The sequence below is a fragment of the Gordionus sp. m RMFG-2023 genome, chromosome 1, assembly GCF_954871325.1.
Source record: "Gordionus sp. m RMFG-2023 chromosome 1, tfGorSpeb1-WG-v2, whole genome shotgun sequence".
Taxonomy (NCBI): domain Eukaryota; kingdom Metazoa; phylum Nematomorpha; class Gordioida; order Chordodea; family Parachordodidae; genus Gordionus; species Gordionus sp. m RMFG-2023.
In genome coordinates this window covers 39,085,077-39,112,708 of record NC_088775.1, presented here as the reverse complement: position 1 = coordinate 39,112,708, position 27,632 = coordinate 39,085,077, and the positions used below count along the sequence as shown (strand labels likewise).

The following is a 27,632-nucleotide window of genomic DNA, read 5'->3' as shown; positions in this document are numbered from 1 at the left end:
TCGCCAATGAAGTGTTTTATTAAATAAGTAAAATAGGTAAAGTAAGTAAAAGTATCATAATTTATCATCTCTAAATTTATTGGAAAGTGAAAGTTCTTAATTTTGATAAGATTGTCTGTTCCGATATAGGCTAAAAGCAGGTCTTTTTTTTGTATTTAAATCTATAATATTTCTTACTTTATAAATTAACTCCAAGTTAAATAAGTAGTCCTGAATATTTACTTTTTCTTTGACAAATTCTGGAATATGGAATTTAATAGGAACTACTTCCATTGAGTCTTTAACTTTAATAGGAACTACTTCCATTGAGTCTTTTACTTTAAATTTAATAAATCAAATAAATCTTCTCTAAAAATCGTCGCCAATGATTTTTTATTAATTTAATAATCTCTTTTAGGTTTATATCATTGCTCGTTTCACTTACGACTTTACTGCGTGTGAAAGATAAATCCTCTATTAAATTAATTTTTAATCCTCTGATTTCTTCTTCGAATTTTTTTGTAACTTCATTGGTTTTTGCTTTCTCTACCCTCAAACGGAACAGAGCATCGGCACATTTATTTTGATTACCTGGTCTATATATTATCTCATAATCATAATTTAATAGTTTCGTCGCCCACCGTATTAAACGGTTATTTGTTATTTTGTTAAGATCTCTTTTATCACTTAAAATATATTGTAATGGTTTATGATCAGTAACCAAGATAAAATGTCTTCCAAAAATATATTGATAAAACTTCTCGATAGCGAACATGATCGCCGAAGTCTCCCGGTCAATTGTGGCATAATTCTTTTCAGCCTCCGAAAGTGTCCTCGATGCGTAAGCAATCGGTTTCTCCTGGCCAGTAAGAAATCGGTGTGCAATAACAGCTCCTAGACCATCTTCGGAAGCGTCACAAGAAATCACGACAGGGATATCGGCTGAATAAGGAATTATTGTATCTTCTTTTGACAATATATTTTTAACTTTAGTAAATATTTCATTTTCTTTAGCTGACCAAAACCAACCAACATTTTTACTCGTTAGTCAGTGTAAATGCGCACAAATAGAATGCAAATTTTTAATAAATGCCTCATGATAATTTACTATTCCAAGAAATGAACGTAGTTCTTTAACATTGGAAGGTGTTTTAAAATTTTTTATAGCGCTAATCTTATCTTCTGTAGGGTGAATTCCGAAACTGTCAATAACATGACCTTTTTCTCCGAGTTTAATTTGGTCGTCGTGGTCAGTCCAGCCTTCTCAAATCTTCTTAATACTTCTTCCAAATTAACTATGTGATCGGAATTATTCTCACCTGCAATAATTATGTCGTCTAAAAATACACTAACCATAGGAATTCCCTTTAATAGGTTTTTCATAAAGCGTTGGAATATTATCGGAGCGCTAGTCAAACCAAATGGAATTCTTTGGTATCGGTAATAACCGACATGTGTCGAAATTACTAAAAGGTCCCTACATTCTGGACTAACTCCGAATTGTAAAAATGCATCTCTTAAATCTATTGTTGAAAATATTTTACCACCCGCGATTTTATTTGTTAGGTCGACGAAAGTTGGTAGTAAATCGTTATCGATCGTTAGATATTTGTTGAATGTTAAACGAAAATCTCCGCATATCCATACGGCACCGGATTTCTTTAAGATATTAACCGTTGGCGTAGCCCAAGTGATTGGAGTTCTTGTTGGATCCACCTTCTCGATAACGCCTTCGTCTAAAAGTCTGTCCAACTCAGCTTCAATGGTTCGACGCAACGGAAAAGGAACTCTTCTTGCTGGTAATGCAATCGGTAACGTGTTCGGTTCTATTCGGATGACTGCCTTTTGCAGTTTGATTTCACCTAATTTTTTTTTAAAAACTTGAGGGAATTTTGAAGCAATCGTATTTAAAGAGGGAACATTCATATTTATTTTATTAATACGAACTTCTTCCTTTAGTTTTATATCAAATTCTCTAATGAAAGGCATCCCAAAAATAAGGGAATTCTATCCTTTAACTACCCAAATAAGTAAAAATTTCGAAATATTTTTTACTTTGACTTCTACTGTACATTTACCTAGTACTTCGATTTGGATATGATTATATCTCACTAATTTATAAGCCGGTGATAGTTGTAGTCTGCCAATACGATTCCAGGTGACCTCATCAATCACACTACACGCGGCGCCGGTATCAAACCCCATAGCTAGCTGCAACCCATTTATCTTCGCATCGATGGTTGCTTTATTTGAAAATAAATTTTTACTTAAATTTTATTAAGGTGAAATTCATTTTGTTCTTTTATAGCTGGCTTAATGATAATAATTCTTTTAGAATGCGGTGAGTAAATCTCCGAAGTTAATAGGGGTGAGCTCTTTTAAGTAAAGTTAACCATTATAAATAAAATGTTAATATAAAATTGAGATAAAATCTTTTAATGTGTATTGTAGTTTGTTATATATTAAATATAATTAATTCAAAATTAATTAGGTTTAACTTATATAAATTAAGTTTAAATTAATTTGTCCGTGGCAGAATCATTTGTATGGCATGGGTTCTACAATCTTTCGCTATGTGGTTTGCCTTACCGCAACGAAAGCATATCACTTTCTTTTGAATAGAGTTAGGTTTGATACTAGGTCTATAATTATTATTAGGAATATAATTGTTACTAAAGTGTTTATTATTATTGAATCTATTGACGTTTGTATAATTATTATTTCTAAAATAATTATTTTTCGAACCCTGTGTTGGCTTATTTTTAATTATTTAATTAACTTCAGTCTGGGTTTCATTTTCCAACGAAGACAGCGCGATCGCTAAACGCACAGTCTCTTCAAAAGTAATATTGCCTTCAATATTCTTTGACCGAAGTTCTTTGTCCAACTCAGGTAAGCCTACTCCTAGGATAAATATATCTCTTAAAAGTTCATCAAAAGGCGGTTTAAAATTACAAAGAGAACAGACAGTTTTAACCCTAATTGAAAAGTCAATAATCGTCTCATTGCATCTTTTTAGCGTAAAATTTTTTTTTCCTATTTACGAAAATGCTCGAACTATCCTTGAACACCAAATTTAAGCTTTTTATTAAAGTATCATAATTTATCATCTCTAAATTTATTGGAAAGTGAAAGTTCTTAATTTTGATAAGATTGTCTGTTCCGATATAGGCTAAAAGCAGGTCTTTTTTTGTATTTAAATCTATAATATTTCTTACTTTATAAATTAACTCCAAGTTAAATAAGTAGTCCTGAATATTTACTTTTTCTTTGACGAATTCTGGAATATGGAATTTAATAGGAACTACTTCCATTGAGTCTTTAACTTTAATAGGAACTACTTCCATTGAATCTTTAACTTTAATAGGAGCTACTTCCATTGAGTCTTTTACTTTAAATTTAATAAATCAAATAAATCTTCTCTAAAAAAATCGTCGCCAATGAAGTGTTTTATTAAATAAGTAAAATAAGTAAAGTAAGTAAAAGTATTTAATACAAAATATCACGTATATATATATAATGAATTCAATCCTTCAGGTTATGTAATTTACAAACGAAAAGTTAATATAATTTTCAATTTAAATTTATTTTACAATTACATTTATATTACACTGTGCAGGCTCTTTCCATGTGTAATTGTATTTTAGATTCCCTGCCTAATATCAAAACATTATTAATTATTTCAGCTACCTTGCCAATTAGTACCTGCACTAATGAAAGGTCTTTTTCAACTTTAAAAAGGTTAAAAACCTATTTAAGAAACACAACCGGTGAAAAACGTTTAAATGGATTAGCCCTATTGAATATTTACAAGGAGATAATTTTAGATAAAAATTTGATTCTGGATGAATTAGCAAAATCTCAGAGAAAAGTAGATCTCTCTTTTTAAATTCAAATCAAAAAATAGCAATAAAATTTTATTAGTTTTAATATATACTCAATTTTTTTTGTAAAAAAAGTATTATTTATAAGATAATATCATCATATTTTTTTAAATACCATTATTTGCATAAGAATTACACATATTTTATATAATTATAAAAAATTACTTTTTTTAAATAGAGTCTTTATACATTATAATTTTTAATATTAAAATCTGTATTATATAAAATATCAACATTTTGAAAATATTTTAATTAATAAAAATATATAATAAAATACCCTAAAATTTTTTTATATGAAAATATAAAACAATTTTAACAAATCCAAAAATATAAGCAATTAGGTGTTCAAAAGAATGGGAGGTTTCGGAGGCGAAGCCCCCCAAAAAATTTTTTAACCCCCCCCCCCCCCCTCCCCATAATAAAATCCTGGCTACGCCACTGTAATAGATGCAGATTAATATAAAACTGCAATCACATGAAGAAATCAAAAAAGATATTTTAATGACGGTAAAAACAATAGTAATCTTATAAATAAAAATTAGTATAAATAAAACTGTGAAATTCATGATGAAAGTATATTATCTAAAATAGCTAAATAAACAATGATAATAATATAAACAATGATAATAATATAAACATACCTAATATAACAAATAATGTAAATAAAGGGGATGAAATTCACACAGATAACATTTTGAAAATAGTTGAATCCAATTCATATTTTAAGGATAAAATTTATATTAAAAAAAAGTAAAAGAACTTTGAAATCTTAATTCAATTAAAGATGAAAAGATTTAAATTTACAAATTCTTAGAAATTAACATTACCTTACTTTTATTATTTTAATACATTATATTAACAAGTTTTTTTAATACTTTGGTTTTAAATTATTATTATTAATTAACCTATTAAACATATTAAACTTTATAAAGTATATATAGATATAAAAATAGTGTGATAAACAGTTAAAAAAAATATTTAATAATAAAATATATAATTTATTTTCTCTACACCCTGCCTACTTTAATTTTATTTTAATATATTGGTAAAATTTTAAATAAAAAATCAGTTTCTATTAATTCACAAATTTAAGGTATATTTTCAATAATATTTATTGTCTTTAGTTACAATAATAAATTAAAAATATTACTTTTCGGGAGTAAGATGTTATTGTCTTTTTTTGCAACTGGGTTTCAAGTTCATTTGTTATATTATATGGAATATCACAATTTAAGGATACCCACTTATTATTATCTCTTTTGATAACTACCTTTGTAAATTTCATATCAGCTGGCTTTACATGAGGATTTTTATGTTTATAAAGTTCATGTATCTTGTCACTTCTTATTTTAGAAGTTTTACAATTAATATAATCACATTTCACTTTAAATAAGGTTCTGTTACTTACTTGGCATCTAGAATGAAATAATTAATTATTTTTTACATATTATGTTTTTTATTATTCTTTGCTTGTTGGTATATGTTTTTAAGCATGACTAAAAAAGTTACCTCCAAAATTTATCCTGCTAAAAAAATAATATAAATATATTAACCTCTAAGAAAAGTACCAAATAGGAAATGTGTAAATATTAACTTGATAAAATGGTAAATGAAAATGGTTCCCAAAGAAAGTTTATGTTATTTATTAATTGAAAAATATCTTTACTTTAATTGACATTTGTAAGAAAATTAACATCAATATTAATGGATTTAAAAAGAATATAATCCAAATCAAAAATTACCCCCCAAAAATCAATACCTACCCCCAAAAAATTAATGCCTACCCCTAAAAAATCAATATCAACCCCCAAAAATCAATACCTACCTCCAAAAATGCCAATATATTTTGGAGGCATTTGTCTCCTACCCTCCCCGGCCATGTAGACGTTGTCCTTGCCCATTAAAGATTTTGAAAAATTGGAGAATTATGAAGAATTTGAGTTGGAAAATTGTTCTAAAAAATTATTCTCTTATGAGGGTTCTCCTATCACAGTCGTTGGTCAGGTCTCGAATATTAAGGTTAAATATTTGAATACAATTAAATATTTAAATTTGTATGTATTGGATAGGGAGGGACCACCGCTATGTGGTCAAGACCGGATTAAAGAATTTGACATAATCAAATTCAACGTTGATATAAACACTATTAATAAGAATGAGATAGGAGATAGGGTAAATTTTTTAACTTTTAATAATCCTTTCAAAGATACTGATAAATTTTATAAAAAAAATTATGTCATTCAATCGTTATTTGCTAAAAAAGGGTATTTTGAAGAGAGTTGTGACATCAACAAACTAATTAAGAAATTTGATTGTGTTTTTAATGATAGAATTGGAAAAGTCAAAAATTTGGAAATAGATATTTTATTAAAAAATGACTTTAAGCCAAAATTTGTGAGGCCAGGAGAGTGACCTTCGATTTAGAAGAAGAATTAGAAAACACTATAGAGCAATGGCGCCAGCAGGAAGTAATTAAGCCTGTCAGATTTTCACAATGGGCCACTCTATTAGTGTTAGTTAAAAAAAAGGATAATACGTTGAGAGTTTGTGCTGACTTTAGAGTTACTGTAAACCCACAATTAGAAAGGTTCGAATATCCGCTTCCAAGGATTAATGACATAATTGCTAAAGTAGGTAATGGAAAGTTTTTTTCAAAAATAGATTTCACATCGGCGTATCTGCAGACTCCCGTATCTAAAGAAACTTCCAAATTTCTGACCGTCTCCACCCACAAGGGTCTTTTTCAATTTAATAGACTACCTTTTGGGCTTACAGTATCAACTGCTTATTTCCAGAAGACTATGGACGAAATATTTGCTGATATTAAGGGGGTCATTATTATTTTGATGATTTGTTAATTTTTGGTAAGCATAAGTTAGACCATTTTTATAAATTGAAAAGAGTGTTTGAAAGAATGTTGGAATTTGGGCTGATTGGAAATATAAAAAAAAGTGAGTTTTACAAAGAGAGTATAAAATATTTAGGTTATTTAATAAGTGACAAAGGCATACTGCCAATCAAAGAAAAAATTGATCCTATAATTACAATGACCGAACCTAAGAATAAGGATGAATTACATTCTTGGTTGGGTCTTATGAATTATTATTCTAGATTTATAAGAGATTTTTCTAAATTAGCAGCTAATTTATATGATTTACTTAAAAGGGGTAAGAAATTTTGTTGGGGAATCAATTAAAGAACTAGTTTTTACGAAATTAGGAAAAAAATTGTGTAATGCACCAATTCTTGCACATTATGATAGAAATAAGGAATTGTTTATTTCAACAGATGCGTCCAATAAAGGCATGGGTGCAATCTTATTTCATGTAGAAGAAGATGGTTTAAAAGGCCAATTGAGTTTAAGTCTAAGGCATGGGCTGGAGCTGAAAAAAGATATTCAATTATTGAAAAAGAAGGATTGTCTGTTGTTTTGGCAATAAAAAAAATGGAAAGAATATGTAGTAGGTAGGAGATTTAAAATTTTTTCGAACCATAAACCACTGGTGAATTTTTTTGGAGTAGATCCAGTTAAGCTTTATAATATGTCTCCAAGATTACAGAAATAGGCTTTTTGTTTAGCCGGTTTTGATTTTGACATTAATTATAGGAGGGGTAAGGATCAAATCATTCCTGATGGATTATCAAGGTTAATTAAGGAAGATATCATTTGTTTTGTTAATGTTAATAATGATATGAAGGATGTAAGAATAATTAACAATTTAGAATTGATTAAAGGAGAAACCTTTTTAGATTCAGAATTAATCCAAGTTAAAAAAATTGTGTTGGAAAAAGGTTAAAATGATATGCTGATTAACGTTACAAGGCATTCGGTAAGTTGTTGAATATTAAGAATGATTGTATTTTTAAGGGCGAACAAGTTATTATTCCTCAAAGGTTAAGAAAAAAGTTTCTTAGTGTGTTACTTGAGGGACATATTGGGTTGTATAGGATGTTAGATACTATGGAAAGGTATTTTTGGTGGCCAGGAGTCAATAAAGATATTAAAGAAAGGATTTTTAGATGTAATATGTGCATGATCAATGAGCCTAAACTCCCAAAAGTTAAACAAAATTATTGAGTACAACCTAACAACCCTAGTACCGAGTCTATATTGATTTTTTTGGACCTATTAAAAAATTTTACGGATTAGTAATTATTGATGGGTACTCTTGCTGGTTAGAGATTATTAAGGTGAAAAACATTAATGCGATTACCACCATCATGGCATTAAATAATATTTTTCCAGATTTGGGTATCCAGTAGAATTGGTATCAGATAATGGACCAGCTTTTAGGTCTGTTGATTTTAATAACTTTTTAAAAGAAAAAGGAATTCTACATATATATACCCCTGCATACCATCCTGCGTCAAATGGTATGGCTGAAAGAGCTGTACGATCAGCAAAAAATATGATATGTAAATTAGGAGGCTGAGATGACATTTTGAAAGATGTGTTGTTAAATTTTCGCAACACGAAACATGCGGTTACTAAGTCATCACCTGCTTTTAGATTATTCGGAAGGGAGTTAAGATGGAAATGGAGTTTTTTAAAAGACGATGACTGTGATAATAGACCCAATGTAAAAAGAATAAATTTCAGAGAATTAACATTAGGCAACTCTGTCTTTATTAAAGTGGGCTCCAATCAAGAATGGCGTGTGGGGATTGTCGTTGGGAGAATTAGTAACGTCATTTGGGAAATTCAGGTAGATGATAAGTTTCTCTTTGTTCATATTGATCACATTAGAAATTATCAATAGGAATATATTGCATTATATTTTTTTTACTTATATATTGTTGGTTACAAATATTAAAACATCATACATATTCCATTTTTCCTAGTTATTATAATTATGATTAATAAGTTACATTGTTAATAATGACAATAATTCCCCCTACCAAATGTAATTGTTTATTATATTCCAAAAAAAAAGGAAATAATGACAATAATTTCCCCATCCCAATTGTAATTGTTTATTAAATTCCAAAATAAGGAAATAATGACAATAATTCCCCTTCCCAATTGTAATTGTTTACTATATTCCAAGATAAGGAAATAATGACAATAATTCTACTTTCCAATTGTAATTGTTTATTATATTCCAATATAAGGAAATAATGACAATAATTCCCCTTCCCAATTGTAGTTCCTACTATCCCCATATATATATATTATTTTTTATATAATTCCTTGTTAATCTTAATGTAAGGTGGGTATTATTTTTCTAATGAAACCATTATTGTAACATTAAATATTAACCCTATTACTCATTTAACATTATAAGAGTTACCTCCCGCATGCTAAACGAGTTCTTTCCTTCCCCATTTTTTTGTACCATGTTGTGTTTTCAAGACTTAAATTTATATATATATATATATATTTTTGGGGAGGTGGTGCATGTTACATGTTCGCTTAATTTGTTGTAATTCATTGTATAATTAAATACTTCTTAAATATTTCGCTTATTCAATTTGTTGTAATTGTATATTTAAATATGTTCATATTATCTTTTTATTCAATGAAATTAACATGTATATAAATACATCTCAAGGCGATTAAATATATATATTGATATATATTTTCATTTTCTTTTACCACTTGCCTTTTTTTGTATAACCATATTATAAAATAAAAAGACATCAACGTCAATATTCTAATAATATAATCAATAAAGACTATCATTTTTCTTCGATTGAAAATAAAGTGTCTTTTTTTCTGTCTAATTTTTATCCTGCGACCATCCTAATAACCGTTTTAGATTAAATCTTCAAGCCTATAATTTCTCTTTTTATTGTGTCAGATAATGGACCACAATTCTTATCTGGGGAATTTCGTAGGTATTGTGATTTAAATAACATACGTCATATACGTTCGGCACCCTATCATCCAAAAACTAATGAATTGGTTGAACGTACAATACAAACTTTGAAAGGTCAATATTATGCGGCGAGGGAGTCAATTATGATACAGTTTTAACAACCTATCGATTGTGGGAGCATAGCTCTACAGGGAGATCTCCTGCTAAGATTATGTTTGGTAGACAATTGAAAACTAGCTTGGATTGGATCAGATCAACTGTTGAACATGAAATAGAAAAGGCAATTGATAGACAAAGTCATAATCATAATTTACAATTGAAAGAGAGTGAATTTGGAATTTTACAACCTGTGTGGTTAAACAATGAGAACACCAAAGGTTAGAGAAAGGGAATGATCAAAGAAAGAACAGGGTTATATTCTTATATTGTTGAAACTCCCGAAAGAACATTGCGGAAACATGAAGATCAGCTAAGATTTCATTTAATTATTCCGAATCATGAAAGTTCTTTGGAAATTACAGAAATGGTTGTGTCAGAAAATGAAGCAGTGCAATGCATTACGATGTTCATCAAGAAACCGTAAATCTACAAAGAGGTTTATTGAGGAAATCTAACTTTAATGTATGAAGGAAATGTAATAAATTGTATTAAATGTTATTTATTATATATTTTATAAAAAAAAGAATGGAAAATTCGAATTAAAAAATTAATAAATATGATGTGATAATTTTTAAATTAATAATATATATATATATTGAAATAGCTAATAACGTGTCGTTTTATTATAGTACCCAAAAGATTTTCATTGTTGAAAAGATATGGCAACACTTTCAAAATGTTAAAGTGTCGCAATCTAATTCATCTACATTTTATAAGTTTTATTTCTGGCAAAAATCGATATATTTTTCAAACATTTTGTTTTAAATTATATAGCCTTTTTCCCAATATAAACTTAGAAATATTAAAAATTATTTAATTTTATATTTACTTATTTTTATTGAACTTAGATGAATTAATGAGTTATTTAACAACCCACATTTTTTACTCTGTATAATTTCTTATAAATTTGAATATCATGAGATAATCCTATAATAATATTATATATGCATGATGATGATTTTAATAGACAATATTAAATATGATGTCCTTATTCTTTTTTTAAAAGTTATTTGGAATTATATGCTTCAATCAAATTGATTCCATGGAGTCGACTTTTTCGAGCTGTTTTTTAGTTCTAACTCTGTGATTATAGAGGAAATCTAAGAAATTTATATATAAACTGAATAACACATTAATGGATATTGCTTCCATAGTCGATACATATTTATCTAAAGACCAGGATTATTTCAAAACACTAGTCCAAAACTTAAATTTCATGCGACCTTAAGAAAAATGGTACCCCTCTCAAATGACATCAATCGAAATATGACAGTCACACTGCATATTAATCAATAGTGTCATCCGCTAGAGAAGGGGCCCTCTAAACCTTCATGAGCCAATGACCCACAACTCCCTAGAGGCTGCCTCTTAACCATGATAATATGGAACTCCCTCTCGACAATTTTAGGATCTCAATTAGAAAACATGAAATTAAACTTAATAAAATATAAAACACAACACGGTTGATTATATTTAAGTTTATAAAAAAAATGGCAAGCGTTATAATGGCTCATTAAAATCTTATGTAAGAGGGGTGAGTTCATAGCTTGAGACTTTTCCTGAGTAGATCCATTTGTACCCTAAACTTAAACCATTACACAGAAAAGAACATATCTGCAGATGCGTTGCTAGATTTTACAGAAGTGGGTCTTGAAAAGTGTTAATTAACTTTTTTAAATTTTTACACCTGGTAAGCTTTCCTGCCTTTCGGGTCTTGAGAACTATAGTATATTTTGTAGAGCCTTTTCTTTTAGTTGGCACAATTTCGGACTTTTTCATTCAACATGCAGATCTCCTTTTTATCGCCTTGCCTCCTTTTGTTTTTCTGAGAATATCAACGGCACTGTTTCATATTTCCGATTCTTGCTCGGTGCATTGTTTCCACTCTCTCCAATTAATTTTCCCTAACAATATTTTTGCTGATATGTGATAAAGATACGCCAACTTCACGTTCCTTACCGATTGAATCTTGCCCAGGAACTTAACGATCTCCTGCGCACCATCCTTACATACTCCAATATTACGATCTATTATGTCTAGCGATTTTGTCCCTCGGTAAAACTTTTAAATCTTTGATCATCTAAAGATCACTCCTCCTGGTCAGAGGATAATCAACTTGAGTTTGATAAGGCCCACATGTCGCTTAAGAGGATCACCAAAGGTTTCTTGTTTGAAAAATATATAGTACTTGTCATTTTTGATGGTGAGATTTATGTTGCCGACTATCCTTCCTTCTTTCTCAACCGGGTTCAGGGTAGGATCGATCATAACGGAGTTATAAGTTCCCCATTCGCCGACCATTGGGTCAAGCGATTCATAATTTAATTAATTAGACCAAATATTCAATAGTAAAAATCTTAATTGGATTTGAGGGCGTCTATACATTCTCCTTGTTCGATTTAATGTATAAATAAATTATATTTTATTTGAGGTTATAGTTAACTCAATGATATGTTAACTGAATGATATAATCATTAATGTATTTTCGATTAATATATATTAAAGCTTAATTTGCTAAAATTTAAATATCTAAACTTTTCATTTAACCTTTTAAACATTTATTGACGATAGATTAAAGTTAAAAAGACGCAAGATATAAAACTATGTCTAACAAAGATTCGTAGATAGTTATTAAGAAATGCGAAGACGCATCAACATCTAGTCAAATTTTGATTAAAGACGATAGATTATCAATTAAAAATTCCATATTCCGAAATTTTATAAATCGAATGTTAACATTCAGGACTATGTATATGATTTAGAACTCTTCTTTATATTTTTGATCCTAAACTAAAGAAGGATCATATATAGCTTACATCGTTACAGGGGTGTCGCTAGCCTTTACAATCTCAGGGGGCTCAACTAAAAAAAATTTTATGGGGAGATTCGCCCCCCCCATACCCCCATTTGCCGGCCTTCGGCCAGGTTTTATATTAATATATTATACTTTATAAAAATTTGCTAACTCTGAATATTTATTCAGATTTTCATATTTTGTCATTTATTATATTATGCATACAAAATAAACTACCATATAAATAATTAAAACAATATAAGACATTTCGAAAAATATTATTTTTTAATACAAAATCTATTTATTACAGTATAAAATATTTTCGAATATAAAAAAAATTTAGCGTCTAAAAAATTACAAGTGATAAAAAAGGTTAATTAATTCATACATATGCCTCAATTGATAATGGTTTTTAAAAACTACATATTATAAAATTAGCAACTTAGAAATTTTCAGAAAATTGTATTCGGATACAGATACTATATAAAATTTTGTATTTAAGATACAAGATACTAGATACTTTAGAAAAATTTCAATAAGATATAAGATACAAGATACTTGTATTTTTTTAAAAAAAGTATCTAAGATACAAGATACTTTTTTAAAAACTTTAAATAGTCAAAATCAAAATGTATAAAGCTTTATTTTCTTATCTATAATATAAATTAAAAAAAAATATTTAAAATAAATTGTAGAAAATAACAAATTTATTATAAAAGATAATGCGATATTCCATTTAATAATTATATAATTAGTAAATAATAATAAATCAGCATCATATATCAACATTATTTTTTAATATTATTAATTTTTCAAATGATTTATCGAATCTTTGACGATTTGGTCTATTAACCATATTAGCAAGGCTAAATAATCTTTCAACTGGGGCTAAGGAGGGTAATATTGTGTTATATTTAATAAATATTTCTTTTATATATTTATAACTATTTAACATATTTATACTCCGCCTGTCATCTTTCATATAATTTAGGACCTCTATTTCAATATCATTCATTGAATTATTAGAATTGGATGTGGTACTTTTAAGGCAAAAGTAATCATCATCTTCAGCAATTGAAGATTTTGTTGAAGTATTAATTTCAATATTATTTTTAAAAACAATTAAAACTTCATGTAATAACAAATCCTGAAGGTATTTTTTTTCTTTTTCACCATCAATCCAACGATTTTTAAAATAGGGATGAGAAATAGTTGCCAAAAATGCACTTTTAAAATTGTTATCAAAATCATATATATTTTTAAATCTTTTATTTAAAAAATATTCTATGGCAATAGCTAAGTTTGCAAAATTGTAGATTGGTTTGAATAAACAAATAAATAATTTTATTTGAATAAATTTTTTGCTTCCATAGAATATCCAAACTCCTTGAAAGCTTTCTTAAAGTTAGAGCCGTTATCTGTAACAGTTGCTATAACTTTTTCGTCAATACCAAAGTCACGATGAATTTCTTTATTATGATCATCTTGAAGTACTTCAAAAAATTTTCCATTAAGTATGCTTAGTTATTGTTATAATTTTCGGTTGAAGAATCATCTGAAGACGAAGATAAACATATTATTCTATATTCTTCTTCCATAATTTTAAAATAGACAGCGACCAACGTCATATATCAAAAATTATCTTAAAATATCTAAATTTTGATTAAATTTTTTATTTAAATCTTAAAACAATATCATTTTAAATTTTAATACTATTTAAATTAACCAATATAAATTATTTTTAAAGTATCTGTATCTTTTTGAATACAAAGTTGGTTAAGATACAAATACTTTTAAATAATATGTATCTTAGATACTGGATACAAGATACTTTCCAAAATTTAAAAAAAGTATCTTAGATACAAATATCCGCGATACTGCCCAACCCTGCAACTTACATTAATAAAAGGTCAAGAAACTAATATACTCTGTTACCATTTTTAGACGATGTTTTATAGAATGGACTAATAAGAAAAAATTTATAGGCAACCAAATCAACAATTCTTGGAGAAAGGAATTTAAACGACCAATCCAAATCATAAAACTATATGGTGGTGATTCCTAAATGACATGATGGAAGCTAGATAAGTAATTGAGAAAAAAATTGTGAGATATTAAATTTCTAAAAGGTTATTATTACGTTGTGCCGTATAAGTCCGAATAGAAAGCAAAACTCCGAGTATAATAATTTTATTTAATTTCCCACACAAAAAATGAATAATTTTATTTCAAAATTTACTATTACAACCAAGAAAAAAAAATATATTAAAAACAAAAATAAAATAGTTAATAATTTTTATAATATTTCGCTTCCCTTTTATAGGGAAGCGCATAAAATACAATCTCATTATGATTTAACAAAACTTAATTTCGATATCTAAAAATAAAATAAAACAAAATATTAAAATACGGTCTAATAATGAACCTGCACAATTTATTTATTAATGTTCACGCAATAAATATCATCAAATATGTCACTCATTTATGACATTTCCCCCCTTTATCGGACCTCGTTGGCCCCAACAACTGCCTATACTCATCTTCTCCTACCCGTAACACTGGCGTGTCCGACGCCATTCGTTGATCTGATTGTATTGCTCTGTTATCGGAAGATGCGGACGTTGGCTCCGACTCCTTCCAGGTTCGCCCTCCCATAGTATCAAACCGTTCCTTGGGACACCACCGGCGGATATGTCCCGCCATTCCACAACCATAACATATCACCCTGTCTCTTTCTTCACGTACCGTTTCCCTTGAGTGCTCTGATGGTCTTCTTTTCCCCTCCATTGATCTCGTGCCTTCCTGGGCTAAAGCCCTCCATTCACTAGCAAGCGGTTCCATATCCGCACTAATTATCGTATTTCGCATCAAATGAGTACCCAGGTCTACATATCTATATCACATAATCATTTACCTTCTCTTATTATTATTTTATTTTATTCTGCTTTCCCCCTTTTCTTCCCTCCCCTTTCCTCATCACTCTCCTTGCATATATATATATAACGACTTACTTATTAATAATCGGCATACCGAATAAAATGATATTTTCCTCTACCGAATAAAATTATGAATTTTATGTTTTCTTCTTCTCTTACTTATTCAAAATTTTCCTTTTCTCAACACTCTCTTACTCGTAAATCATTTCCTTTATATTTCAATACCCCATCTTCCTAACTCTATTTTTTTTTTCCTCTTTCTCTCTCTATTTTCGTTAACAGAAAAACTTTTATTTATTATATTTTTTATCATTTAACCTTAACTCCTACTATTTTTCTCTTAAGAAAAATTAAAAACAACAAACAACCATTACTCCCTTTATTAACATCTTATTATTATTATTATTATTTTTTCCTTTTAATTCACTCTTCCCTGCCAACAAAATACAACATTATAATATAAAAAACATTATAATACAAATCACTCAACCCTAACCCCGTTATTAACATTATAATATAAAAAACATTATAATACAAATCACTCAACCCTAACCCCGTTATTAATTTTTTTTTTACCATTACTTTTTTTTTTTTTTTTTTTTAAAATTAATTTTTATTTTTCTCAATACTTCTCTTTATTACATCATCCCATCCACCTATTCCCATTATTCATACCCATTCTATTCCTGCCTCCGCCCCTCCGTTTACCACAAGAACCTTCAACTATTTTCGCTTCAATATTATTCCGCCGCTTATTCCTTCTTCGTTACCGGTTTATTCCACCAAATATATTTCGAAAATTTATTTTACTTAATATACACTTTCAAAACCCTTTTCCCTTTACATTATTTTATTTAACCTTCCAAAAAAATATTTTTTTTTTAAATAATTTATTTCTCCTTAATTTATTTAATTCAACATTTTTTAAACATTTCTCTAATATTTATTTCAGCTCCACCAAATTTCACACAAAAAAAAATTAAAAAAAAACAATTTTCCTTTTACTATTTTACTCTGATACATTATAATTTTTCTTTACAATTTGACTCGATCATACTTTGACTTATATTCCCACCTTATATATATATACCCCTCTTTATATCATACTTCACCTTTCCCTTCCGCCTTCCGGAACGACCACCTACACCACCCCCGTGACCTTGACCTATATATTTTTTTTAACTTCGGACCTCTCGTTGACCTCTTGCCCCTGGCACTTTCGCCCCGCTTCCGTTCCTCTGCGTATCTGATCTTCATGTCTTACACCAACCTTACCATCCTGAAAACGGACCCGACTTAACTTTTTTCCCACCCTTTCCATCACAACTCCGGCTCGCCATTTCTCCTTTTCACCATATACCCTCGCCCACACCGACTGTCCCACCATAAACTTTGCTAGTCCCTCCTCCTCCCGTTCTCTCCTCGGACCCTCAGACTCTGGCCTCAGAGCATCTAACCCAATCCTCGTTCTGCGCCCTAAAAACTTCTCTGCTGGAGACAAATCCTCTCCCCTCCTACTATTATTATAATACATCACCGACGTCCATACTTCTCCCTTCCCATACTTTGCCTTTCGTAACCAATCTTTCACCAACCCCACCATCCGCTCTGCCTGCCCATTGGAGCTTGGGTGGTATGGAGGAGATAAAATATGCCGTATCCTATTTTCTTTGCAAAATTTCGCAAACTCTGCACTACTAAACGCTGGTCCACCGTCAGACACGATTGATTTAGCCACTCCAAACTTTGCCCACAAATTCTTCAATTTTCTGACCACTACTTGCGTTGTCAACCCTCCTACAACTTCAAACTCCACCCATTTAGAAAATGCATCAACCACTAGAAAATAATCCTTTTTTTCATACTCGAAGAAATCGACATGAACCCTCTCCCATGGCTCCGTTGTTTTCGGCCAAGTCCCTTCTCTATCTCTTGCTGGCATCCTGGCCCAAGTATTGCATACTACACATTGTCTTGCTAGTTCCTCAATCTCCACATTCATCCTCGGCCACCATACATATTCTCGTCCCCATTGTTTCATACGCTCCATTCCCTGATGACCTGCATGCAACATTGTTAAAACCATTCCTCTCAACTTCCCAGGTATCACTGCCCTATTTCCCCGGACTACACATTCGTCCATCACCGTCAATTCTCCTCCAACATTTTTATAAGCTCTATCTCCTTCTTTCCACGGCTTCCGGCCCATTATACATTCTTTTATTCGACTCAAATCCCTATCTTTTTGCGTCTCTTTCCGAATCTCCTCCCACGTTACCGGACCTCCCTTCAACATTCTCGATACCACCATGACCATCGCTACCTCCTTCTTACACATCTCCTCTGTACTACCTTCTTCCACATCCTCCCCTGCTCCGCATCTCGACATTATGTCCGGCAAATAATTTTCTCGGCCTCTACGATATCTCATCTCCATGTCAAAACTACCCACCATCAATAACCACCTCTGCAACCTCGGCGACATCATCAACTCCTTGTTATCCTTCCGGAATAAATGAATCAACGGCTTATGATCCGTATAGACTACAAAACGACGCCCAATCAAATACTCCCGACACTTTGTCAATCCGAAAATTACAGCTAATGCCTCTTGCTCAATTACCGAATATCTCGTCTCCGCGGCCCTAAAAATTCTAGAAAAAAAATAACACCGGTCTCTCCAGCTCTTCTATACGATGCAATAACGCTCCTCCTACTCCCCTTTGAGACGCATCTACCGCCAATATCACCTCCAGTTCATTATTAAAACACACTAAGACGGGCTCTTTTCCAATCCGGCACTTCAACTCCTCAAACGCCTCCTCCTGTTCATCTCCCCAATCAAATCTCTCTCCCTTTTTCAACAACTGGTACAAAGGTGCCGCTATCTCCGCAAAATTCTCTACAAACCTGTGATAATAGTTAACCATTCCCAGAAAAGACTGTATTTCCGACTTGCATTTCGGCCTCAACATGTTTGCAATACCCACCATATTCTTATCCAACGGTCTAACCTCTACTCCATTAATCCGATGACCCAAATAAACAACCTCCATTACTCCAAACACGCTTTTTTCTCTACTAGCACGCAATCCCTTCTCTTTGATTCTCCAAAATACCTCCTCTAGCCTCCTATTATGCTCCTCCTGCGTAATACCTGTTATCAAGACATCGTCCATATAATAAAATACTCCCTCCAAACCCTGAAAAACGGCCGCCATTGTCCTCTGAAATATGGGTGCCGAAACACTCAACCCAAACGGCAATCTCTTAAACGCAAATAGTCCCTTGGGCGTAGTTATGGTCAGCAACTTCTGCATCTCCTTCCTTACCTTCAACTGCAAATACGCATTAGAAAAATCCACCTTCGAAAAATATAAACTTCCCTTCAAATTCGCCAATATCTCTTCTATCCTCGGTAACGGATATTTTACTTCCACTACCCACGGATTCAATGTTACTCGGAAATCTGCACATAATCTCAACTTCCCATTAGTCTTTTTCACCGGTACTAAAGGTGTCGCCCACTCGCTATATTCGACCGGACATACAATATCTTCCTTTACCCATCTATCCAACTCTTGCTCTACCTCTCGCCTCCATTCAAAAGGTACACGACGTACAGCACAATACTTCGGCACACTTCCCTCCTTCATCCGAATCTCCACCTCATAACCCTTCAAACAATCCAACTCTTCCTCAAATATTTCTCCATACCTCTCCACTAACTTCTCCACCTCCTTTTGGACATCCTTTATTCCCTCTCCACACCCCCACAAATTTTTCGCAACTCCTTGTTCTACAAAATTCTCTCCCTTCTTCTCACTAACCAGCGGCCTCAATACTCCATATCTACTGTCTTGGACATTTCCTATTTCTCCATCTACATAAATCGGACCTCTCCCCAACATATATTCTCTCGCATTCTCTTCACTTTCCCCCCAAAACATGGATCTTCCATCGTCTACTTCAATATTATCTCGGCCCTCCATCCATTCCAAATTTTCTCTCGACATTCTCTTCTCTTCATTCACTCGGACCATATTTATCAAGTCTTCCCGAATATCTTCTTCGATCGCCACAAATACTCCCCATCGGGCAAATACTCCCCAGAATCCATACCTCGGCCCTACATTTGTAATCCAATCCCATCCCATCACCGGCTCAACGTCTCGGTTAATTATCCATAAGTCCAACATTTTACATCCTTCTCTTCCTACCTCCCCAATATGCACTCTTCCCATCATCTCCATCTCCGATCCATCAAACTGCCTCACTTGCATAACGTCTCTAATTATATTACTACCCGGCCAAAGTCTTCTAAAATCCTCATATCCCATCACCGAAATAGCTGCTCCGGTATCAAATAACATAGATACCATCTTCCCGTTGATATCGAACCATACCCTTGGACTCGGCAGATACATTAACTCCCTTTGAACCTCCTGCTGCAACATTTTAACTCTCAACTCTTTCTTGCCCCCTCCTAACGCCACGGTCATTATTTTACTCTCCTTCCCATCATATAGTCAATCTTTATTACAATCTCTGGCCCAATGTCCCCTTTCTCGGCACTTGAAACACGTCATCTCCTCTCCAATATCCTTTCCTTCTTTTCCAGCTATCTCCGACATACTCCTCATATTCACTACCCCCGACGACTCTCCTCTCGGTGGAAAACCTGCCCTTGTTTCCACCTTTCCCACTCGACAATCCTTTAACACATGTCCAAATCTTCCACAACCCGTGCAACGTATTCTCTCTGCTCTGCCCGGACAATATGTCGAAATATGTCCCATCTCCCCACACGCAAAACATTTGACATCTCTACAATTCACCGCAATATGACCCATCTCCCCACATTTATAACATCTACCATTCCGACCTCTCTGTCCCCCACTGTTGAACGGCCTTGGCATATCTTGACGTCCACGGTATACATCCAAATGTCTGTCATATATCCTCTCGTTCTTTAACCGGTCAATTTCTTCATTATTGACCCAACCCTTCATTATTTCTTGAACCGGTAACCACGTCACTCTCCCCAACCTATCATCCTCTCCATTATGCCCCTCTACCAACAACGATTGCCCACGAATCCTAATACTCCTTTCTCTTCGCATTCTCCTTCCAAAATATAAACTACACAACCATATCATCAACACTACCACCGCTCCCAATACATTATATTGCAACTCCACATATTTTGTAATTTTAAAACCCTTCATTAAAATATTTACGTATTTCAATTTTTCCTAATTTATTTCTCTAACAACACTAAATTTTATAAAATATTCACAAAAAATTAATAATTAATTTCACCAAAAATATCTTAACTACTTGTAATGTCAGACAATAAGATAAAATCAATAAGGTAAAAACTCCAATAATACACATATACATTTATCAATTTCAAAAAAAAAATCAAAACCTTCCGCTAATCTTTAATCTCTTCCGTGTATTGACGTCTTTTGAAAAAAAAAATCGGCAGCACTTTCGTGTAACTTGCTTTCTAATAAACTTTTTTGGAATTTCTTCTAATAGATTTATATAGACAAAAATTTGGGCAGCACTTCCGTGTACTCTACTTTTTCAGTAAATTTTCGATTTTCGTCTAATAGATTTATATAACCAAAAATTTGGGCAGCACTTCCGTGTACTCTACTTTTTTAGTAAATTTTCGATTTTCGTCTAATAGATTTATATCGGCAAAAATTTGGGCAGCACTTCCGTGTACTTTACGTCTTTCAGTAAATTTTCGATTTTCGTCTAATAGATTTATATCGGCAAAAATTTGGGCAGCACTTCCGTGTACTTTACGTCTTTGAAAATTTTCACTCGAAGGTCACCTCTTTTGACGGTACTTGTTCTTGACGGTCTTTCAACCCCAAACGGTCCCTTATTACACACGGTACTTGTCCTTGACGGTTCTTGTTCTTGACGGTACTTGCTCTTGACGGTACTTGCTCTTGACGGTACTTGCTCTTGACGGTACTTGCTCTTGACGGTACTTGTTCTTGACGGTTCTTCAAATTGGCAATCTTATCCACCACAACACTCCACAAAAATGTTTTCCCAAAAATAATTTATAAAAATAATTGTTCTTACTTTAATTTTTTGGTCACGGCACCAACTATTACGTTGTGCCGTATAAGTCCGAATAGAAAGCAAAACTCCGAGTATAATAATTTTATTTAATTTCCCACACAAAAAATGAATAATTTTATTTCAAAATTTACTATTACAACCAAGAAAAAAAAATATATTAAAAACAAAAATAAAATAGTTAATAATTTTTATAATATTTCGCTTCCCTTTTATAGGGAAGCGCATAAAATACAATCTCATTATGATTTAACAAAACTTAATTTCGATATCTAAAAATAAAATAAAACAAAATATTAAAATACGGTCTAATAATGAACCTGCACAATTTATTTATTAATGTTCACGCAATAAATATCATCAAATATGTCACTCATTTATGACAGTTATCTTCCATATGCTACTGCATCGTTACCGAATATTTAATTAATATTAAGAACATTCATTATTCAAATAATTTAAAGAGCATTAAATAACTTTACTTCATAGTTTGGAGAAATTATTTAAGGCTATCTCTAATATTTTCCTACATATGAATAATTTTTATATCTCAAAAAGAGGGGGAGAAATTATTATAGATTTTTCGATCAAATTAAAGGTATTTACTCACTATGTAATTTAAAAACGCCTTATGATAAACTTTTAAGATACATTTTTATCATAGGAGGAGGGATGTGTGAGTTGGATAAAGAGTTTCGGTCAAAGTATACCGTAACTTTATCACTTTCTAAGATACCGTGCGTATAGCGTTCTCAGTGTCTCCATTGGAAAAATAAACCCAGGTAAACAAAATTGTAAAACACAAGCCGAGGCAAGATTCCAATAGATAGTTTTAATAAGGGAAACAAATTCAATAATAATAGTTATAATGCTAACAAATTTGATCTAAATAATTATATTCCAAATAATTACAAATATAATTATAAACCTAACTTCATAAAATAAGTCATCTGCTTTCGTTGCGGTAAGGCAAATCATATTACAAACGATTATGGAATTCATGCCATACAGATGATTCTGCCACATACACTTAGCCTTTTGTTTCCTAATAAAGCTACCATTAATGCGAAGATAAATGATATAGGGTTTACAATGCAATTCAATACAGGCCCTGCTTGCATTGTGATAGATGAAGTTGCTTGGAGACGTATTGGCAAACCATTACTATTGCCGCGTATAAACTAGTGGGGTAAAATAATATAAAAATCGAAATGTTGGGTAAATTCAGAGTTAAAGTCGAGGTAAAAACATTTCCAATTTGTTACCTATTCAGTTAAAGAAGATGATTATCTTATTTTTGGAATGTCTTTCCTTAGAAAACTCGATATAAATTTCTGGAAGAATTTCAGATAAATATATAAATATTAATTTTTTATCAAAATTTCCTCAAGTTTTCTAAGAAAAATAAAAGAACTAAAACTCCAGCAAACAGTTATGCGCATACAATCATTACCAAATCTTTACCTATAAGAAGAGTTCATTTCCGCTGCGTCGAACCGTTGAGGCTGAGTTCGCAGCGTCTACATGACAGAATTTTACTGGGTGCAAACCCCCTCTATGCCTACCCCCCTAAAAAATTTGCCACATATGGCGGCCCTGTTTTTCCTATTTTTAATTTCACCTTTTTAATTATATGATACTCTATCACAAAATTTAAAAAGAATAACTTAAATTACTTTATCTCTACTACCAAATTTCGACATTTTGTGAATATAAAGGAGTTATTTTTTAGATAATAAATTCAATTAAAACCCCAATCATTTACAATGAATTCATTATTATAGCATAATGAGCTTGCTGAAAATGTTTAAACCTTTTAAATTACATTTGTAAGGATAGCAGAATGTTTTATTTGGGAAATAATGTCTATTATTGTTTGCAATATATAGATTTGGCTGATGAATTGTATTATAATAGGTCTAAAATAAAAGTATTAATTATTACAGCAATAAATTTTGTCCTATTTGATCTCAAAATTTAATAGATAACCCCCCCCCCCCCCACCAAAGTATCTTACCCGCATTAAGGCCGCCTACCCTCTACCCCCCTCAAAAAAATAAGATATAAACTGCTCCTACCCCCACCCCCGTTTATGTAGACGCTGTGAGTTGGACAGACATTTAGACAAAAGAGTCATTTAAAATGTGTATCCACAATAATTACAATCGGGCTACACCAACAGTTACTATGTTCAGTGTCTACATGGCCGGGGTGGGTAGGAGACAAATGCCTCCAAAATATATTGGCATTTTTGGGGGTTGGTATTAATTTTGGGGGTTGATATTAATTTTTTGGGGGTAGGCATTAATTTTTGGGGAATAGGTATTTATTTTTGAGGGGTAGTCTATCACTTGATTTATATTCTTTTTGAATCCAATAACTTATATGATATGATGTTTATCGTTGATTTTATTCTGACAAATGAATTAAAAAGTGATCTGTTTATCAACAATTTTTTCGTTTTGAATTTTAAGTCTCTTTAATTATTTATTTACCATATTATTTTGCAATTTCACACTTAAAATATTAATATTATGCTTATTTGATAATTTTCTAAAAGTATAGAGGTTAATAATATATACTATATTTTAAATAATAAATTTCAGTTCCTATATATCAGTTAAGGATATAATAAATCATTTAAAATTTTAGCAAAATACTTTAAATATTATTATTAAAAATAAGATTTTCAGTAGGTAAACAAATTTTAACTATATTCTTTATTTAATAATTAGCAAACGTCCAAAGTTATTGACTATTCCTAGATTATATTTTCTTCTCATTTAATGATCAATCCCAATGGAGAGACCCAAGCAACTCTTCCTTGAATTTTTTTAAAATATTTTTTGCGCATCTCGTTTTCTACAAATAAAAATGACTAAAATTTAAAATATATATATAATTTATTTATTTTTCATCGCATCCCAAAAATAATAACATTTCCATACTGTCACCTTACCTAGAGCGCGTCTATCAGAAAGTATAATCTATAATCAAATAATCGTTCAACCCTAGCACTTGAGGGCAATGCAATATTAAATTTAACATATATTTTTTATATAAGAAAAATCATCAAAAATTGTCATTTGATTTTATAGATTTAAAAAAATGCGTCTAAAAGATTTTAAATAATACTATTTATTCCAAAAAAATCATCCCTTTTTTAATGTGTCTAAAATTATAATAGTAATGGTTAAAATAAAAATTATGTAGGGGATAAGTGCCATAAATGGCCATGCTTGCTGACTGGCCAGGTCAACATCCTTTAACATTTTATCTATTTCACTAAAATTGTTTAAAATCTGAAAATATTTATTTCAATAAGTATTTATCATGTTTTTATAAAATCTATTAATAGATATGGTTAATTTTAAACACGTTTAACATCCAGGTAATAATTTATAAAATATTGAATCTGATGATAAAATGAAAATTTAATATTAATTATTTATTGTAATTTTTAATTTATACTATAGTTCTTGATTAATATCTTATATGTTTGAACTAGGCCTTAAAATATTTTCAAATAAACTCATCTTTCTCAAATATTAAAGATACAGCTTGATTCAAATTTTATTTTAAAATTAAAGATTGGGCTTTACAAATCGATATTAAATTTGTTTGATATTACTTTCATCTCGTTGATGCTACTAGTAGTCATATTTGTGATAAAACCTTCGGTATACCATAAATTTATACCCTATGTTAATTTTTTTTATCGAGTTTAAAATATTTTGCAAGATCAGGAAAAGAAAATTCTATATCATCATCATTTTCCAGGGAAATTAATTTGTCGATATGATCTATACCCAAATTTTTTCAATATTAATCTCTATCGTCGACATTTCAATTTATTTTGAAAACTATATTTATAATTGAGATTTTTAAATATAAAATTTAAAAAAAAATTAGATTATATAAAAAGAATATGATTATAGAATTATATAAATATATTTCAATAATTTTTATGTGTATTCGCTACTTTTCATATTAGTAGCCAGCTACTTCTATAGCTAATATTTTTTTCTAAAGTAGCACGATTAAGCTATCGCTACTGAAAAAACACGCTATATTACTTTAACGACACTGATTATAACCAACAAAAAATTAATTGGGGTTTAGCCTAAATAGGCCTGAAAGGATGTAAATAAAATTTTGTTGTCAAATTATAAGTGGTAGCTAAACATAAGATTCTTTTTATCAAAATCACTATAGCATAGGGGTTTAGCGAATATGGTGACCGAAGGTAGCTGAAAGTTATTTTTTTTTTTGGGGGGGGGGGGGGTATGGAATGATTTTTTAGGGGGGTTCCTCCATAAAATTTTCTGCCATGTAGACGCTGACTATGTTAAAGAAATGCGGTATTATACGAATTTGCGGAGATTTTAATTTAACTATTAATAAATATTTAGCGATAGATAACGATTTACTACCAACTTTTGTTGGCCTGAAAATAGGATCTCAGGTAATAATATATTTTCGACGGTAGATTTAAGAGACCCATTTTTACAATTCGGAGTTGGTCCAAAATAGTGTTGTTAAACGGCTGAGGCAAGCCGGTTTAGCCGAAAAGGCTCAAGCCCGTTGGCTCAAGCCTGTTGGCCCAAGTCGTTAGCTCATTATTAAGGCGAAATTTATTTATTTGAGATTAGTGTTAGTGTTGCTAAACTGCTGAGCCAAGCCAGCAAAACCCCAAACTCATCTAGTTTTTTAGTCGAAAATTGACTCAAGCCGGCTCTTTGAGCCAAATTAGTCGGCGGGCTCGAGTCGGCTTATGACTTGGCTCAAGCCGACTTTTGAGCCGAAATTTATTTATAAACGTCTGAACCAAGCCGGCTTAGCCTTAAATTCGGCTTAATTTTGAGTCAAAATATGACTAGGCTCAAGCCAAAAGGAAGAACCCATAATTAAAAAAGATCTACGACACATATTGCATCGGTATGGCAGACTCTTGTTTTTTAAAGACTATGCATATTAAATATTCGGTTACTGCCACTCTCGGGGGGGGGGGGTATATATATTTTTTTTAATGTTATTTTTTTTTATAATATTGTTTTTTATATTATTTTTATTTAAGATATTTTTAGGAGAATTTTGCCTACATACAAATTTAATTTTTTTTGTGGTAAAATAAAAATATATGAATTATTAATTCCGCATATTTAAGATATTTTTAGGAGAATTTTGCCTACAAATTTATTTTTTTTTGTTGTAAAATATGTCTTAATTCCGCATATTTAATATATTTTTAGGAGAATTTTGCCTACAAATTTAATTCTTTTGTGGTAAAATATAGGAATTCTTAATTCCGCATATTTAAGATATTTTTAGGAGAATTTTGCCTACAAATTTAATTTTTTGTTATAAAATATAGGAATTCTTAATTCCGTATATTTAAGATAATTTTAGGAGAATTTTGCCTACAAATTTATTTTTTATTTAAGATATTTTAAAATAGTTTTTTCTACAAATTTTTATTTGAGATATTTTGACAAAGTTATTACTACAAAATTGTGTATTAGGGGTAAAAAAATAGGAATTCTTAATTCCGCATCGTTTATATATGAAGGTGGGAGGGGGCAGGAGAATTTTGCCTACAAATTAAATTTTTTATTGAAGTCTACAAATTTTTATTTAATTTTGTATTAGGGATAAAATAGACCCCACCTTTGAAGTTTAAGTGATTTTTTTAACCTTTCTAGTGAAGGATATAGTATTAAATGACTCAATTAAATATAGTATTAAGATTTACACACGAAATATAGTATTAAATTCCCAATTTTATTCATTAAATTGAAATTTATTATTGAAATTAATGCAGTGATATATAAAATGAATAAAAATAGCAAAACGATTTAACAATCTATATTTTCTAAAAAATATCTATATTCTAGTAGATATTCATGATTATTATCCTTATCCCCAAGTCTTTTATAGTTGGTTTTTAGAACCCGCC

The 27,632-nt window shown here is 30.7% G+C and overlaps 1 long non-coding RNA gene across 3 annotated transcripts in view; it reads left to right on the top strand.

Moving 5' to 3' along the window:
• The first annotated feature begins 415 nt into the window (after positions 1-415).
• The window catches only part of LOC135930986 (uncharacterized), a 51,082-nt gene continuing 23,865 nt past the window's right edge, over positions 416-27,632 (top strand). For all 3 annotated transcript variants that reach the window (XR_010572903.1, XR_010572901.1, XR_010572902.1), the window contains exon 1: positions 416-1,829. This is a non-coding gene — a long non-coding RNA (uncharacterized LOC135930986). The remainder of the gene's footprint in view (positions 1,830-27,632) is intronic.